Raw genomic sequence first — 18,717 nt, 5'->3', positions numbered from 1 at the left:
CTTTAGCTATTGCATTGTAAATTCAAATAATCACTACAAAATGTAAACAACAAATAAAATGATAGATGTATGTTTTAATACCAATACTGTTTTTTATTAAGGTCAAATTTCCAAAACTTGCAAGACATAGGAGTATGTCTACACTGTGGTAATTGCACTTTTACTTAAATAAAGGATCACAGTACTTCTTCTATCTATCTATCTATCTATCTATCCATCTATCTATCTATCCATGTGACACACATGAAACAGTGGTTCATTTATATTGCAACTGATATCTGATTGTTGTTGTGTGTCTACATTCATTGTATGATAACAAGCTAATAATGGCTCATTTTATAACATGCCATTTGCCAATAAATTACAGGCTGTTATTTTAACTACCGCAGCCTGTGATGGCTTGTGATACTTTGATTAAAGGTGATTTTTTTCCCACCACAGAAGAATAAACTTAAATAAAGCAATACTTATTAGGATTATTGTGGGTTTCCCCATACTGTTGTCAGCATCATGTATAGTAAAGTTACCTGCTTTAGGTTACATTCACTATTCTTACAAACATCTGAGGGAGTCAAAATGATATGAATAAAAAATATCTCAGTTACAGCAGTTATCCTGATGCCACACATGTTTAACTATGGAGCATGGTGATCATTTCCATCAGTTTTTGCATTGAGTAATGTTCATTTCGTTTACAACATGTTTTTTTCCGTAAAAGGGAAGCTTGTTGCCTGGGGGTTTTGCTGCTTCATGGAAATTCTTCCGAGTGACGACATCTTCCGGTAAAAAGTTCCCTCCCCTCCCTCCTTTTCCTCCCTTTCACTTTCTCCTCCTCTGTCTCTCTCCAGGCTCTTCAACCGAAAGCAAAGGTGATTTTACTCTACTGGGCTTATCCGTGGAAACATTACTCATCGTTTACCTGTTTTCATCTCACCCTCCAGTTCATTTTACAACGTGTTGCATCATCTTTGTTTTCACTTTTCTTCCACATCTTGAAGAAATGTAGTGTTTTTATTTAGGTGTAGGCCATGTGACTTGTTTGTTACAGTGACATTATCTAAGACTGTTTGTTGTACTATTTTATGATCTTCGAGTATGTAGTTAAAACTCATTATAATCCTAATGTAGGCTAGTAATTATTGTATTATCATTGAATAGAACAATTTGCCTACTTTTTATTTTTAGCTATATATTATTTTTTTTTTTTTCTCAACAGCTTGAGACCCAAGGTATATTTTTTTATTTAACTTTTTATATTATCATCATTAACATTCTTGTGAAAAATATCTTCCTAAAATAAATATTGTTATTTGCACTTTTCACATTAATACATAAAACAAAAGAACGATCAATTAATTAAAAAAATATCTTACAACCCTTAAGAGGAAAATAAGAATAACATCAGAATCAAGTTCAAGGCCCCTAAGGGTTGCAAGATATACAGTATATCAAGAAAAAGTGTATTATTTATTTTATTTTTCCATAAAACTATTCAGATAAAAGAGAAGGAAAAAATAATCACTTTTTGGATGAACTGGTTACAACCAGTGGACATATCAACCAGGGAAAACTTAAAAAAGTTAAAACAGTTTTGAGTCACTGTTCATTCATGCATTCATTCTTTTCTCTGTCTGCTTTTCCCATATCACTAACTTTCCTGTTTTTTCATCCCCTGCCACCCCCCTTCTGCCCATCAGCAACCCCGGCTTTCCTGCTTTCTTCCCTGTCTGCCCACTCACCTGTCCACCATTCCCCAATCAGCTTTGTATTTTTATTAGGCCATGTCCACTCATTCTGTCTGACTGTCTGTTGTGCTTTCCAGCCTTTCTAACCTGCTACGCCTGTTTTTTCCCACATGGTTTATCAGCCTGCGTGCAATACATGTGAATGGTTTTGAACTTTTACTAGTGTCTCCGAGCCACGCAACTAATCCTAAACCTGGGCTGTGTGTGGAGAGTGGAGTGACATGGTAAAACTAGCTGCATGTCATCTCTCCACTGACACAGATCCACACTATCTTTTTTAATGAAGTTGCCATTGACACATAATGTGGAGAATTTCTGCTTTTTCAGATGTTTTCTCTGTTACTGTTCCATTAAGCATCAGAGGATGAAGTAACACAAAGATAACACAAAATAGAGATAAGAATAGTTAAAACACACACACACACACACACACACATGCTTGCACACATACACTGTAGCCTGCTCATGTGTAAATGGCTCTTTTTTATTTGTTTTCCATGCTTACACAAATTTTAATATCCAGAAGAATTACAGAGCAGAACTATATTGGTTACAGACATGAAAGTACAGCGTCACCATGGGCCAGTACTCTGCACGAGTGTGCGTATGTGTGCATGCTAACCCTTCCTGGTTAGGTAAATAAAGCTAAAGATAGATCAGGTCTCTTCATGAAAGGAAATTGCTGTGGGTGGATTATTTGTGTTTAAAAGAGGAAGCTGGAGCTTCCAGCTTTCCCTCACCTGCTCCTCTCAGGTGGGCTGAAACAAACCAGGACTTTCCCCAGTCACTGTTTCATAAATGAAAAATTACACTGTGACAGACGATTGTTTCCCTTTGACATCAACATTCCCGTGGCAGCCTGATTTATAGCTGAGTGTATTAATCTGGATACATGCTGAAATAATGAGAAGCTTATCATTGTGATCTGATAGTGTAGGAAGAACAGAAAGTATTCATATGACTCACGACATATTTGTATTGTTTGGCACCCAGTTGTTCATTTAATGCAACCTTATACTGCGTCTCTCCATTTCAGAAAGAAATCATGCAGTTTTTACTCCACGTAAGTTACTAATTACTTTTCAGATAAAGATGACAGATTTTTTTTAACATGCAAAACATATGAGATGATAATGATCTAAATACTATCTTATAATACAATTCATTGTTAATTACAAAACACTTTCAAGTGAGTGATTCTGCATCATGAGTACTTTTTACTTATAACTGAGTAGTTTTAAACTACGATACTTTACTTTTACTTAAGTAAATAATATGAATACTCCTTCTTCCGCTGGACATGAAATAATTACACCTGTCAGGTTTTCCATTCTCACACAGCACACACAATTTACAGTGATAAGAGCACCTACGTACTTTTTTGCAACAATGGCCCCTAGATTTCAGACAGAAGCAGAAGCAGTCTCTCATTTCTAGCTGGGAGATGTGAATTTTCTCTCCACTGAAATAACACCTGCGCCCAGTAGATTTTATCATCTGTAGTCAGATATCTAAATAAGATGACTTTAGCTTCATGAGTTGGTTGAAAACACTGTCTCCAAGCGACTTTTTTAATGTTCGTAGATGACTTGGTTTAAAACAAGAGCTTTGCAATGAAGCTGTTCCCTATAAATTAAACTTCTGCCTTGCTGACTTAACCGGAACTTTTAGCATTTGGCATGTTTCCTTTCAGGAAGAAATCCGACAGACGGCAGGAGTTGGCAGCACTGGTCGTTTATTCACTCTGCACTCAGATCAGATTAACAGCTGGATAAACAGGATAATGCAGGTAAATTCCCCTTTCAAATGAAGGAGGGAAAAACCAGGGGACCGTGTGTGTGCGTATGTGCATGATTTAGAGAGAGATGCTTGGATTCCCAGAGGTGACAGGTAAAATCCCTGCTCAGGTAATAATAAAGTCAGGTGTGTGTGTGTGTACGCAATGGAAAATAAAACCACAAGGGTTGATAACTGAAGTGTTAGCAACCAATAATAAAGAACATACATATTTTTATTAACACTTTATTAAAACTATTTATCACCAATACCAATACATAAACGTTCTAGCCTTCCAAAAAAGAAAATACATTTAAAAATAAAGCAAAATGAAAAGCAAAACAAAAGTAAAACCTTTCACTGTGGTTTAACTTTAAATCAGAACATCTCCTGTTAAAATACGATTGAACTGAACTCAGGTTGAAAAATTAGTTCAAAGTCATCTTATGATGTTTGAATATGTAAAACCAGCTGAGTTACGTTTGCTGAGCTTTAGAAAACAAGTTCAGTGTTCAGAAGATATTAAGTTGAATCAACAACAGGTGAGTAATGCTGACAAACATTACAGATTTCTTTACAATTCACATTTTAAGAGTTAGGAGAGGCATGAAGAATCTACAGCGGTGGCTAGGCCTCGAGCTCTTTTCATCATTACCACAACAAACGACCACGACGTACTCTAACATGTACTTAAGACACACAAAATGATTCATTTATTATAACTACACAACAGGGGAGTTTCTGGAGCGTTTTAATTCTCAAACGATGCATCCTGGGAGGTCTGCTAATGTACCTGATGATGTTTCCACAGCAACTTCTCAAGAGTTGAGTGAACTCCCAGCAGTTCCTTCATTCAACTTATCATATCAAGGCAAAAGGCCTCAGGTTAGAAGAACTCAAACTAAAACATGCAACAGAATTAAAGAACAAGGCAGAGGGAGGGAGATGTTAATTAAGGTGGGTTTGTATTTATATGCACACGTGGCCCAGAGAAGAGCTCTAATGGTGCGTCCCATTTAAACTGGGAACTCAGAAGTTCCCAGTCAGAAAATTAAACTGGAACGCCCCGTGAAGTTAGAATTCTGAGTCTAAATGTTGGGGGAACCTCATCAACTCCAACCTTAAAAACCCAAGATGGCTGCTCTGCCCATCAACAGAAGTGATAGCTGTAGTAATATACTGTTAATTAGCATTTCTGCCTTATTTGTGTCTCATTAAAATCAGTTGCACATACAGTACTGTCCAACTACTATCTGTGGACATGCTACCAACATGTTTGCACAAACAAAATACAGCATTATTGCTAACAATAGCAGCAACAACAATAACAAGCTTCTGACTTGTACTGGAACCTGGTCAACTGCGGTGCGATTCCATTCCCTGCTCCGACATCCAATTTGTCAGCCTAATCTAGCAACACCAGTGAGAACACCTGCGTGGGTTGACTACTGGGGCTTTAACAGGTACAGGATCACCTTTATGGTCACTGACATTAAGGCCACAGGAAAGCTAAAGGGGAGGAAAAAGACACTGCATGAGTTGCATTTGAACCATTAAATCTGCTTAGAAATAATAGAAAAAAAGGACTTGTCTGTGTATAATCATGTTTTTAAGTTTTATTCAGTGTCACAGTTAAAATAGATCAGGTGACCAACAGCTGAGGGGACATTTTCTAAATAATATGGTATATTTATTTATTGTATAAATAACGCACAGCCCAGGAAAAATTCAAGACAATAACTAGAAATGTAAGTACCACTCAAACCTGAAAGGGAAAACTGGTCAAAAAAAAAAAAAAAAAAATCAAAGTCCAAACGTAAGTTTGTGGGTTTGTGCCACTGTATGGCCTACATATTTCAAATGACATTTAGAAAAGGTCTCATGATACCACCGACATAAGAAAGAGAGAAGTGAAAAACAAACCCAGATATATCATGCAAAGAGGAGGAGGAAGCCCCAAAGGTCACGAGCTAAAAAAAAAAAAAAAAAAAAAAAAAAAAATTCATAATGTGTGGAAACTGGAACTGAGTAAATTCTTAGTGTCAGATGGGAATTTCACTTTCTGATCATGCTCAGAAAGAAATGACACAAAAGATAAAGAGAGAGAAGGGATAAGATTACTGGGTGAAAAACAGCCACTGAATCATAAGGGCTGGGACTCCTCAGAACTGAAGTGACAGAGCAAATGTGTGGCTGTGCAAACAATACGGGGCAGTTTTATCAGACTGCCTAATCACAGAGGGATTTTGATATGAGTGAGTCTGAGTGAGGTGTTTGCAACTGTCAAAAAACCAAGGCCTTAAAACCTCACGTTTTTGTGAAAAAAAAAAAGTAAGTATTCGTCAAGGTTGCAACAGTCAGTCTACAAATGGCCCCTCCAAAGGATGTGGCACCTGAACTGGGACTCAGATAAACCATCTATATTTTGCTAACATTTCTAATTAGCACTAAAAAGTCAAGCTGATGCTGAAAATGAGGCTAAAAATTTTACCTGATTATGGTGCTTGGTGAAAACTTATTCAACATCAGGCGACCCGGTCTCCTGGAAAATGTCCAGCTGGAGTCACCAGGAGGTGGTTGTGGTGGATGCTGGGTGTACCAACTTCATGACTGTGACACCAGAGACCAGGTTCACATCCAGAGTCCCGTCTTGAGTTTAGATTGGGATATCTTATTCAATTAGTGAAAACTTTGACGTGCTGCAGAAAAAGTCATTAGGCTGTGATGTCTGGGGGCCACAACTATTTCTAAAATATCCATCCAATAATTGTTGAGATATTTCTGTCTGGAGCAAAGTGGTGGAATAACCGTGCCAATAGCATGGCTAAGAGTAAATGCGGTAATGTGGTAAACTGTGGTGTAAAAAATCTTTACACCACAGTTGAGAAGTGATTTCAAATTATCACAACATTGCACAACATTGAGGAGATGTAATCTTGCCGTGGGATGGGTTTTTTTTTTGCTGATGCGTTAGCACCCTCTGCTGATCATACATGGAAACAACAGGTGTGTTTTACTGAGGAGAAAATGCAAAAACTAAGCAGTGAAAAAAGTTTTAAAAGGTGTCTCACATTGTTTCAGTTGAAGTATACAGAGAAAGAACAGGCTGCAATGCCTTCTGCATAGCCTAAACTGTACATCCCAATTTGCTCTTAAAACTTAAAAGTGTATTGGAAACTGCCTGCACCAAAAACTTGTTTACATGCATACAAACTATGGAGGTGGTGGAAACCATAATGCAAGCTGATACATGACAACACCCTTCACAATAGAACCAACCTCAACCCAGACCAGATATGCAAACTGCTGGACCTCTGCCTAAACACCACCTATTTCCAGTTCAATGGGGGAGGGGGGCGGGACAAAAGGATGGCAGTGCTATGGCCTCATCAGTATCTCCTTTCGTGGCAAACCTTTACATGGAAGAGGGAGAAAGCAGGGCCCTGAAGTCTTTCAGAGGAACAGGACCAAGCCACCGGTTCAGATATGCGGATGAAACATGGGTCAGAATTAAAAACCAAGTGCAAGCCTTCACAGAACACATTAACTCAGTGAGCACACACATCAAGTTCAAGGGGATGTCACAAAAAACAGCACTTTTAGACTGTGCACTTTTAGACTGTGCGGTACACATTGAAGATGACGGACGCCTCCTGGTTGGTCATACTGACCTCTAGTGACTGACTGAAGTAATAACCTGCTAAACTAGAAATGATAATTTATGAAAAAAATCACAGCGTGATTGTTGCTTCTGCATGTGCTGAAGCTAAACTGTGTTGCTGACATGAATTTGCATGGACAGGCAGTGGAAGTAGTAATAAGAGATGGGATAAAAGGAGTGATTGATACGCACTATTCTTACACCAGTCACCAAAACTTTGTCGGTACAGAGAGCGAGAGTTTGCATTAACACAGCCACTAAAACTGTTTCAGCCGCGAGGCAGCTTGCCTGACCCTCACAGAGGCGACAAACCCCCAATTTTTCCACCTGCAGAAACTTGAATTTCTTATGTAGATTTATTTGACATGTTTACAAAGGTTGATTTACAACTACAAACTTTGTAAACATCACTGGACAAGATCAAAATCAAGCAGTTTAAACAGTTCTTCATTTGACTATGAAATGTTTTTGAAGCATTTTAAGAAGATAACCTAAAAGCTTTATTTATTTATTTGAACCTCATTACAGCATAATTTAGCTGAAGTCTGTGGTGTCTAATTAGGGTATAACTATGCTTGTTTACTGTCTAATAAAAAGAATATCATTTCTAGTTTTGTCTAATTTGAAACAAAGCACAGCATGTTACGTCTTATTAGATTACAATAAAACAAAATGCAAATGTGAGTTTTTGGAACAAGAAAAGCAAGACTTTGTAAATAAAACTGAACAAAATTATGCCAGCGGTGAGGTAACACAAAGACAGTGATTTTGTCAGAATCTGTGAACAGATACAAAGCAGAAAACTGTCAAATTTTGCACTCAAAGTTCCCACACTGTGGGTGACACAGCCTCTGTTGTACAAGTACAACTTTGAGCCTGTTTTCACACCTGACGATGATTACACAGTGACAGTCCAGTCACAAAGCAGAGTCCAGAGGGCAGGTTGTCCTGTTGCCTTCCTCTCTGCAGCTGAACCTGAAAGGTGTAGTAGATCAGGCCTGCACTGTCGTCCATCCTGAAAATCTACCACACCTTTCAGAATCTGGACTCTGCTTTGTGATTGGATTGTTATTGTCCAATCAGATTCAGGTGTTAAACAGGGTCAAAATTTGTACTTTTAATAACAGTAACATCACGGCTTTAAGGAGAGTGTTGTTGCTGTTGAACAAGGTCTCATCAACGTGCTAACGCAAAAAATACTCAGCAGCATCAAACCCCAGCACAGCAGAATTCAGTGCAGTCACATGACCTGCAGAATCGGCTCAAACCCCAAAACAGTGCAGGAGGAAATAATCAGGTTTCTATCCATGTTAGCTAGTTGATTTGCATTAGCTAGCGTCAGCGCTTGTTCAGCTGGCCTGTGCCAAAATAACATACCGTCAGTTAAAGACTAACTTTAACCCATTGAGGTCCAACATCAAAAAAAAAAGCTACAACATCAACAGTTACCTGTGGTTTGGGAGATACAGGTGAACGTTTGGAAGCCATTGCCTAGGTACACAGCCTGTCCAACCGGATGTAATTAATTATGCACTCCTTGCCTGGCCCCACCCACCCCCCTCCCGCCAAAACCGTAATAGGAACTTAAAACTGGAAATCAGTGTCAGTTTGTCAGTTCGGTTTTTTTCTCCGATGTCTAATTTTCAGTGTCAAAATGTAATGTCACTGTTGTAGCCCCATAGTGAGGCATCCTCCCAATCAAACAGGATCTCTGAAAACTGAAAACCTTATCTGTCGGGCTTACCTCCAGTACCAGGTAGTACCAGGTAGTTGATGTATATTTTATATTATTATCATATTATTCCTGTGCCCAAGGACAGTTAAGTCTGTATTATCCTAAAGCTAGAAATCACATACAACCCTTAAATGTGGCCACTCCTCAGAAAATCAAGAGGCACTGACTATCAGGTATCAGTATCAGGAGTTGTGTATTTCATTAAAATATTAATTAAATGTCCTTAGTGAGGAATGCAGAAATTGCATTACTCTTTTTAATTGACCCCGCCCCCACATTAGGCGCTATTGAGAACCAATGAACTTACACAGCATGAAAACATGGTCTGGCAGTATAGAGTTGCTTTCAAATGTCATTCTCAAAAGGTTGAATGATTGCTTTCATCAGTCAGGCTACTCAAGTTATATAACTGAAACTAGTTTGAGCCATAATCTACAGTAGCCATGTAGTGTACACCCTAACAGGTCTCATCCAGATTTTGAATTGGATATAAAGTTTAAGATCTGAAACATTTATCTTGGTGTAAGAAATTACACAAACATTTTATGGCCTCACAGTGTCCCACTCATTTTTCAACATTTTTAACCTTTGGTTTCTGGAGCACAGGAATAAGAATTGTGAATAGTTTAAAAGAGTTGGTTTTTCTTTAAATACAAAACCTATGATTATAATATAGTGTTTCACCCTCAAAGCATCTGCTGCAGAAAAATAACAGACTAATAGAAGCCTACCGGGGACTTCATTAAAATGATTTTTCACACATGTATGTGTTCTAGGATTACACTGGACCTGACTTGATAAATATGAGCAAAGTAGGAGAAGCAGTCAGCAGGTCAGGTGTGAGTGGTTACAGTCGACTGGTTATATTTCTACAGATGAAAGAAAGTGTACATGCAGGTCAAATTCTATCATATTATCTTGAATAAAGCAGCAAACAATTCAAAAATCAACATCAGTGCATCAATACATTCTGACTTTGAACATATAATCATGTGAGAACAAACCAAGGAGATTAGATGTACCACTTAACAACAAAATAAACACGACTTGAGGAAACATAATGAACTAAACTACTCACTCAACACACTCAGGAGCAAAGGTGAAATAATGGAGGGAAGCAGCTCAACTGAAGGACCAACACAGAAGGAGCTCAGGACACAGAACAAAGAAAACTCAAAGCACCTGTGTGAGCTGCCCTGCCCCCCCCCCCCCCCCCGGTCGGCAACACCTATGCTGCTCTCTAACCCTGCGGCCATGTGACCCCAATTTCCACAGTATATGTTATTTAAGTAAAAATTAAAAAAAAAAAATGCAGTAATCAAATTACACTCATATGGGTGTTGTATGACCATATTAAAATAAAAATTAAAAAGCTGTTAGAAATTTCATTTTCAAAGACTTCCCCTGCTCTACAGCTCAGTCTGCACTCCTCTTCTTATTCAGCAGGGCCTTTAGATCTGGAGTATCCCATGGCTTTTTGATAGAAAAGAAGCTGATGTGGTCTGCGATACAGTGTGAGACTGTTCATATCCTCAGTGTGAGGCGCACAGAGAACCTCCCAGTTCAGTCAAAATAGTCCTTCAGCGCCTCATTAGACTCATCAGATCATTGTCACAGTGACGGGGCCCATCCGATCTAAATGCATAGACAGTAACTGGAGAGCTGGGAAGGTAATAACTAGTCTTGTCACACAGACAAGATTTAATGGTGCTATCACTGCCTGTAGATGGCGCCCTGCTCCAACAATCACAGCTGCAGGTTTATCTGACACAGCAGATACAAGTTATTGCCCTCAGAGGTGGTGAGAAAACAGATTTTATTTCTTCACACACACCCCTGTTTCACCAAGGTTTTACAGAGTAAACCTACAGATGCCAAGTAATCTGTAACTAAGTTAAAAAGAAACGAAAATAAACAAATGCCTTAATATGACAGGAACAAACATGAATTCAAGAAACCTTGCAGATACAGGACTTTCAAAGTCCTGTATCTGAAGCCAGACAGCAGTAATGTGACGTGTGTTTCGAGGAGTTGTGGGTGTCACTTGCTATGGCGAGTGCTATGTGTGTGTGTGTGATGGCTCTGTTGTTGAGGTGTGGGAGGTCAGAGGTCAGGGGGTCAATGATTTTGGCGGTGATATGTCAGAAGCAGGAGGAAGACTCTGATTTACGTTTTTGTAAAGCAGCAGCGGGAGTTTGGAGAGAGAGTCTGCCTGCATCATTTGCGGATGACATCACAGTGGCGTGTTGGTCAGAACTGGAGCGATGCAGAGACTGAGAAGTGTCTGATGGTGCGCTAGTGTTGGTTTTTGCAGCTGCTGCTGTGTTACTGGCTTATGGCACTCGTGGCACTTCACACCAGCATATACTGGCTGTTATTGACATGTGACACAACTGATTATGATGTGCCAACAATGTATGTGACTTATAAACAGCTCATCCCTCCAATTTATCTGGAACATACTCTAAACCAGTGGTGTGTCACTCTTTAAAGTCATATGTTGACTCTTAGAAATATATCACAAGAAAATACATATATCACTTCTTACCTTAAATAATAATATATGCCCACTGGCATATACAGTAGCTAGTATTAATGGTCAAACTTTGCTTGATCAGTGTTGCTGTTAGCCAGTGCCACTAGAACAAGACTGACATGCCATCAGCCACTTTTCCATCTTCATCAAAACTGAGTGTGTTGCCAATGATGAGTTCAAGTTATTTGTTCAACTGTCTTTCCCTGGATGCATACGGGGTTTAGTTCAGTACAGTGTGGACTTGGTGTGACATTCAATGCACAAGTGAGAAAAGTACATGATGTAGTATATGATGGGCTGCAACTGAGTAATTATCATTTAGCAGTGCAGGCGATGAGAAAGGGACTGAGGACACAGCCCTGAGGGACTCCGCTGTTTGTGAAGATGGTTGAAAATGATGGATTTTCTTGCTTACTTTGGAGGGATGATATGATGGTGGATGTTCCTGGTGTTCAATTGTGTCGAAGGAATTGTGTTGAGGCATCTGATTCCAGGTGTTGTACCATGAGGACACATGCCACAGCAGTTAGGACCTGGTATCTTTGCAGGATGGTTATCAGATCCAGGTTCTTCATTTTTCTGTGCACTTTGTGGACTTCTCCTCCATGCTGACACAAAAGTTTCACAAGAGTTTCACTCTTCATTTTCGATCTTATCAACAGCAGCTTGCTGAACAATCTCACCTGGAGATCCAGTTAGTGGCTTTTCTGGAGCTTTCCTTTTTCCAAAGTCAAGAATAAGCTTCAATAAGCTTCAACATCAATGTCCTGTTCTTTTCTCATTCCTTTTCCTTTTCTGCAACTTTATGTTTCTTTCTTCTTCGTTTGATTCTTTGCATATATATCATCACAACTGTAAGTCAGCCTAGAGTTGCAGTAGTTGCAGTACTAGTCATAATTGCTGCTAAAGTAGTTGCACACTAGTACTGATGATTAACACAGTGTTACTTGTACTTGCAGTGGACGATGTACTTGTAACTTAAATATGAATTCAAGTAGCAGCATTTGTGCTGATATTAACTGCAACAACAGGGGCCGTATAACAAGTATGATAAGTAGTAGTACTACTGATGTGCTACTCATGTAGCAATTTGAGTATTAGTGGTGGTTGCAGTAACAGCTATAGTGTTACACTTTATACTTAAATGTAGATTGCAACAGTAAAAGTAACTGGATCATTTTTTGAATTAATAGTTTACCAAAGGCAGTAATTAACTCTTAATTAACAGTTCAGCAATTAATCTCGTCTTACTTTTAACCCACTGAGAGTCATTAAGTATCTCTGTGTGCAACAACAGATCTGCAGTCTGTCGCCCTCAGACCCTGAGTGTGACCACATGCAGCCAGTCCTGCGTAACTCAACCCCGAAGTTTGCCAGAACAGATCCATCATCATTTACGTCCTGCTGAGCGCTGTTTGTCTCAGCAGCTCGCCGCCTGCTAAAGGTCAGAGCATAAGAGCCTGTTTAGTGGCTCTGAGCTGCGTATGAAAGGCCAGCCTTCACGGCCTCAGCAGCAGCGGAGCGAGAGGCTGAGAGGAAATGAGCGTGAAATGAATGTCACATTGAAATCAAAGGCAGGGAAGATAAATGAGAGAGGTGGTTGGAAATCACCTGGACCGGGGGCGAGGGAGACACAGGGAGAGCGGTGGAGGGATGGATGGATGGAGGGATGGAGGGAGGAGTAATTATTAGTGATTGAGCAGCTTCCCCCTCATGTGTTTCATTAGGAGCGGGCTGTTCACACACAATCTCTTCTCTGTTGGGTCGTGCCAGAGCCCGGCAACTCCAGTTTATTTGACCATCTGAAATCTTAACAGTTAATACCTGTATATTTCCAGCATAATATTGTCTCTGGCAGAGATTGCCAGAAAACGTATCCCCATGAAAATAAACGGCTGCGTTCGCATGCCAGGTAATACAAGGACCATGTGCTGAAAAAGGAGGGGGTGGAGAGGGAGGGGGAGAGGTCAGACAGGTGAGGTGAACAGAAGCTGTTGGTGAGAGAGGTGAAATGTAGGGTGAAAGGTGGGGAGGACCACGGTTATTGATCAAAACTAATGTCGCAGATTAGCTTGAGCTGTGCTCAGAGCTCAAAAACACTGTGTGAAGTGGATGATAAGGCCAAGGCTGGTATCGGGTCCTCATTGTTTCCAAAAGTTCTGCCAGTTCAGAAAAAAGCGCAACCCAGAGTTTTTAAATTAAAATGCTGTCCAATTGCTACATGGATGCCAGGTATAAACATAACAACAGCAAGGCCAGCCTGAGATTACTGAGTTACACTACTAGTCAGCTAGCCGAGTGTTGGACCTTCCCCACTGGCTGTTACACTTTGAAAATGAATTAGTGTGAGAGGTTTGTCTTATGTCATCAGGGGGTGATGGCAGTTTTTCACTAGATTCACCTACTTTTCAGACCACCTTGCAAACATTTTTTTTTTTTTTTTTTTTTTAAAGCACCTAGTGACTTTTTGGACAAAACTTAGCTACATTCAGTAGAAGATAGTCATCAGTACTGCCCCACAAATAGCTTGTAAATGTCTGCTGGTTAACATGTAGTTTAAATGGGCTGCACTCCAGTGACTATTTCATACTTGTTTCTATGTCTGGCGACAGAAACAGAAAAACATGTAAATGAGAACAGCTTTATTGGGAATCTGGCTGTATTAATATACTGTATTCTGTTCCTATGTTTTGTTTTTTTGCACGTAAGTTCTTTTGCTTATTGTTTGATGAAGAAAAGCAGCTTTGAGTGGCTTCAAAATTGCTGTATAAATAAAATTTATTATATTATTATTACTTAGCTAAGTTAGCCAGATGCTGGCTGTAGCTTCATATTTACAGTACAGACGTGAGTGGCATCAATCTGAGCGTCTAACTCTTGGTAAGAAAGTGAATAAGTGTATTTCCCAAATTGTCAAACTATTCCTTTAAATGACTAGCTCAGTGTTCTTCCCTAGAGCAGAAACTTAAGTGTGTGCTTCATGCGAGAAATCACCTTCACACGCCGTCAGATTTGCCTGACTTATCCTCTGTGAAAACACAGAAACACCTGCACACATGCTGCGATTTTTCATCATCATGTTACTGAGCTCTGCTGCCTGCAGTCGTTTCCACGTCCACACGTTTCCACAGTGCGTCAAAGGAAAGGGCGGTTGTGGAAGGTGATAGGCTACAATCATCGCCACCAGCACCAGCACCATCATCATCATCATCATCATCATAAAACACACACACATACAGGGGCAATGTTTACACACACAGTTTATCAGGAGCCAGAGTGGGTTTTTCTTTTCCCCTGGGCTGGCCGCTTCAGGGAGGAGCAGAGGTAAAAGTCAACATTTCCAGGGTTATGGTAAATGACGGAGCTGCTGCCGCTCAAACCACAGGCACGTTAAGCAAACACCTGCGGCTCAGGTGGAAAAGCAAGGCCTCTCTGGCCAAGAGAAGGAGCTCTTTCTCTCAGGATCAACCCTCTCAGCATATGGCCACTTGACACTCCTAGAGCTTAAGGGTGAAAGTCATAATTTTATTACAGCTTTTAAGGAATGCCATCAGCCCTCTGATGTCTAAACAAAATTATATTTAATGATTATTTTGGATTTTATACTGAATGTCAGGTTTCTCCACTTGTCACTTAAATAATGAAATTTTTTGCAGAACTGCCACAGAGCAACAAAACAGTGCATCTTTAAAAGAATTGCTGTAAAAGCATTATTGCTGCACTTTCTTCTTGGAGAATATGTCACATAAAACAATCAGCATCACAGACTTTTTCTCGTTAGCAGTTTATTTACTATGCCTTCAGATGCAAATGAGCTGCAGTTCATCTGATCTGACATCAGCCTGTTTTGACACTTGTTGCTCACGTCGGTGCACACGAGAAAGTGTGATCTGCTGCTGAACTTGTTTGTCTGTTAAAAGGAAGACATTTTTGGAACTGCAAGTTTGCATTTATCCAGAAATGGAAGGGTTATAGAGGAGGAAAGGATAGATAGACTGATGTTGACATATTAACAAAACAATCAATGACTTTTGGTAAAACTACAAAAATCTATGTTGTGTTGAAGCCTGTTCCTCTGTCAATATGAGAATGCCCCCTCTTTACTTAAATCTGAACCAAACCTCAAATTATTACTTAAATGTTCATTTGTATTTATGTGGGGGGTTTATATTAAAGGTCCCATATTGTATAAAGTGAGATTTCCATATCTTATTTGAATATAAAGCAGGTCTAGGTCCTATATTAATACTGTGAAAGTATCAAAGTGCTCAGTCCACAGAGAAATGCACACAGCCTGAATTCAGAAACTGAGCCTTAAACCAGCTGTGTGGACTTCTTTAATTTTGTGATGGCACAATGAAACACTCACTACACTCAGCCATGCCCCTCACCCGGCCCACTCGCATCCCACCATCCAACCTTGCAGGACTAGATTTCTCTGAGTGTTTACCTGAAATCTGCCATATTTTGATTAAATCACTCAGAAAACAGTCAGCCAATCAGAAGAGGTTCAGCTCCAGGGAGAGGCCTGAGAGAGGGGATGTACAACTACATTGAGATGGCTTTTGGTACTTAAAACCACAAATAAAGCCTCTTATGGATATCAACACTGGAAAAGTATAAAATACGGGATCTTCAATTTCCATCGGTGGCTCTCTCCTGGGACTTTATATATCACAGTTCAAATTTCTATGAGGTCACTTAATTGCTCTGTTAGGTGCTGGTGGGTAAGCACATCATGTGGTCATGTGGGTCATCATGTCCAGACACTGAAATAAAACCATTTATTTATTCGTAACAATAACACGATTAGAAGAAACAACAACAGCAGTCTTTAATTAATTCTAAATTGACTGATTTTCAATATTTAGTTTGATCAATAAGAGCTTGTACTACCTGATATTGTTCATATTAGATTTGTGTGCGTGTGTGTGTGTATATGTGTGTGTGTGTGTGTGTGTGTGTGTGTGTGTGTGTGTGTGTGTGTGCGCTTTGAAAAGCCCACACCTTCATATCCTAAATTTTTTTAATAAAAATCCTAAAAGCACCTCAGTGGATGTTGAATTGTTTGGAAAAGTCAACAAAGCCAAATAAACTCCTTTGGACACACAACAACAATCACAGACATGTTCCAGGACGCAAGTCACTCACAATGTATATACAATAACTAACATATTCCGTCATAACAACAACAAAATACACTGACGTAAATGCGGTCAGTCTGATTGTACGTCTTTGTTTCTTCCTCTGTGTTTTAACCCTCACCCTTTTTTCCAGCACCGCCTGAGAAAAGTCGCCCTGTTCCACGCTCGCTGCGAGGGTCACCACGAAAGGTTTACAGTTCACCCACCGTGTCCAAACTTGTCACAGTTTCCATGTTGGAGCCACAGTCTTACCACGTTACTGCGCTGTCTCTGGGGCTCTCTGCTTTGTCAGAGGATCCTTGGTCCCTGAGCTGCAGTCGTTCGCCAGGCCCCTCACCACCTCCTCCACCTCCGGGGAGAGTTTTCAGCAAGCAATGAAGAAACTAATAAACAGACTCTCGCGGTGATCCATGTCACATTGTTTGGCCCACCTGCAACCTGTAAACTCCTCACCAAGCACTGGATGTTCTCAATTTGTTCCATGAGGAGGCCCTGGCTTATATTAGCCTAAAGGGGGCACTGGAAGAGCATCTGGTCTGACCGGCATTCAGTTTCAAGTCAATTACAGAGCTCCAGAAACCACAAGACGGGGAGCAGAGCCTCTGTGAGAGCGCAGGGCAGATCAGGGCACAATGAAGGATTAAGTGCTGGAGTGAAAAGCAAAAGGAGTCTTGATGTAGTCATTTCCAAGAAGTTGGGGTACTTGGTTCATTTTAAATAAAAAACAAACAGCTGATAACAACAGCAATAAACAGTTCAAGACGAACTGTGAAGACCTATCAATATAACTGAAAGAACAAAACAACACAAGACAGCAGTGGTGGAAGACAGATCCAGTGTAGTCTAGTGATTCACAACTTTGGGGTCAGGTCCTACCAAAGGGTCACCAGATAAATCTCAAGGGTCACGAGAGGAAAGAGGACAAAACAACGTTCTGATAAACAAATTTGTTTTTTTGTTTTTTTTACTTTTATATAAATCTTATTTTTTTTGGTCAAATATTAGATTATAGTTTTTCTTTGGGCATCGAACAGTTGAAATGAAACCATGTGAAAAATTTAGACGGGAAATCTTTCTGTGGTGAAGCGGCTAACAATTGACAGACAGACATTGTTTTTTAAAGGATGAACAATGTGTTTTATTTAAGAGTTTCATTTTTTTTTAAGAATGTAATCTCAAGCTGCAAAGTAACTAGTAAATATAGCTGTCACATAACTCCAATAATATGTGTAAATTCCACAAAATTTTCCGCTTTTTGTGTGTGTGATAGCCTTCGCTAAAGCTAAAGCTAAAGCTATGGGTTTAGTTTTCCGTTTTCCCCTCGTTGTTATCTGTAAATGAAAAATATCCAGTTTGATGAACTGACATTTTGGTTGTTCAGTTTGTTATTTCAACAACAAACCAACATATGCTTGGATCCTCGGCCCAAGTCTGGCCCATATAACCTTACTATCACATCTGGTCAGATTCCATGTGTTATCCAGAAGAGTTTCTGTGCATGCGTCAGAACTGGTCCAGTTGTGGGAGTAGCATCTGACAATCATGCTGTATATGGGCCAGATTTGGGCCATGAAACACAGGGTGTGAATCAAGTGTGCGGCCCAAGTATGGGCCGGATTTCTTCTGCTATCTAAAGGTTGCTAGCTTAGCAGATCTCAGTCGCTGCCGCCTCATTTTGTGACACCAGTAAATTTCATGTGATTTGGTCGTTCAGCTCCTTTAAATCACATATTTAAATGTATTGAATGGTTAAATGAATATCTTATATTGATTTCCGTGAAAATATCAACAGATGGACACTTAGCTAAACACAGAAACACGTGATTGCTATCAATATTGCATTGTCAATAATAAGAGGTCATTTCTTATTACCTAATTTCTTTATTTCATTTTTTTGGTTTTGTGTGGGTTCTGTGACTCCTTGGGTAAAATAATCAAACTAAAAATCATCAAATGAAAGTATAACCTCTCTATCTGGTTTGTCAGTTTGTCACCTGTAAACTTTTCATTATATATTTCAGCTTCACTGCTCCTGTAGTTAATGCTCTCTGTCTGTGTTTGTCAGCAAAAAGACACTTTTTCTCTCTAAAATGTAAAAGTACAAAGTTGATAATACAAAG

Source organism: Trachinotus anak, unplaced genomic scaffold, assembly GCF_046630095.1.
Source record: "Trachinotus anak isolate AG129_WGS33_773 ecotype Australia unplaced genomic scaffold, CSIRO_AGI_Tana_v1 ptg000013l, whole genome shotgun sequence".
NCBI classification, from domain to species: domain Eukaryota; kingdom Metazoa; phylum Chordata; class Actinopteri; order Carangiformes; family Carangidae; genus Trachinotus; species Trachinotus anak.
The sequence above is the reverse complement of the archived record's forward strand: the minus strand, read 5'-3'. Positions refer to the sequence as shown.